General features: G+C 39.0%; 1 protein-coding gene across 1 annotated transcript in view; it reads left to right on the top strand.

The window, feature by feature from the left end:
* The window catches only part of LOC104462310 (epithelial-stromal interaction protein 1-like), a gene marked incomplete at its 3' end in the record, with an annotated part of 17709 nt that overhangs the window by 8580 nt on the left and 8365 nt on the right, over nucleotides 1–764 (top strand). The gene's annotated exons all lie outside the window — the stretch shown is intronic.

Genomic DNA, 764 nt, shown 5'->3' with positions numbered 1-764 from the left:
CCCAGTACCTAAAGCTACACTTTTACTTATCGATCTTTCCAGAGACCAAGGTGAACACTATAAAATTAGATAAATGCACTCGGGCTTTTTTGTTGTTTGTTTGTTAAGCTGGACTAAAACAAAGCATGTGATATAGGGACTAGGTAAAAGACAACCAACAGTTGGTATCCTGTTCTCCCTTTTCCTCCCCCACTGGCGACTTGACATCCTCATTTTATTTTAACTTTGCCTTTATTTCAATAACATGGAAATCAAATTGGCTTTTAAGCAAGATCTCTTTTAACCACAATGACTCTTACACTGCTCTTTGGAAAACAGAGGAGAGCTTTCCCTGGCGTTAAGTGTAGTGTCACCTCTCCCCCTTCCTTAAACTGATTGACCTTTGCTGTACTTCATGTGCTGTCCTTCTGAGCTCTTGGATAATGACCATGGTCAGATGTCAGAAAAGTGGCTTCCACCTGGCCTCCTGGACTATGAGCCTTCCAGCCAAAAAAAGCAGAAGCAGATAAAGGAAATGATTCATGGTAAAAGGGCTAAATTTTATATTGGGATTTCTCATCCTGATCTCTGCAGAGACATCTCTGTGCAGATACACAGAGGTCCATGCTTACTTTTAAATTTGATTCCTAATTTTAAAAAAAAACAACCAACTAAACACTGTTTGAAGTCATCAAAGTACATCTGATGATAGAAAAACTCTTCTGCCCTCTAGTGCTGTGAAGCAGTGAAATGTCTGAGATGCCCTGTTTTTTTTTTTTTTTTTT

The sequence above is a fragment of the Pterocles gutturalis genome, unplaced genomic scaffold (assembly GCF_000699245.1).
Source record: "Pterocles gutturalis isolate BGI_N339 unplaced genomic scaffold, ASM69924v1 scaffold11242, whole genome shotgun sequence".
In the NCBI taxonomy this organism is placed as follows: Eukaryota; Metazoa; Chordata; class Aves; order Pterocliformes; family Pteroclidae; genus Pterocles; species Pterocles gutturalis.
Note: the sequence above shows the minus strand (reverse complement) of the source record. Positions and strands in the feature narration are given on the sequence as shown.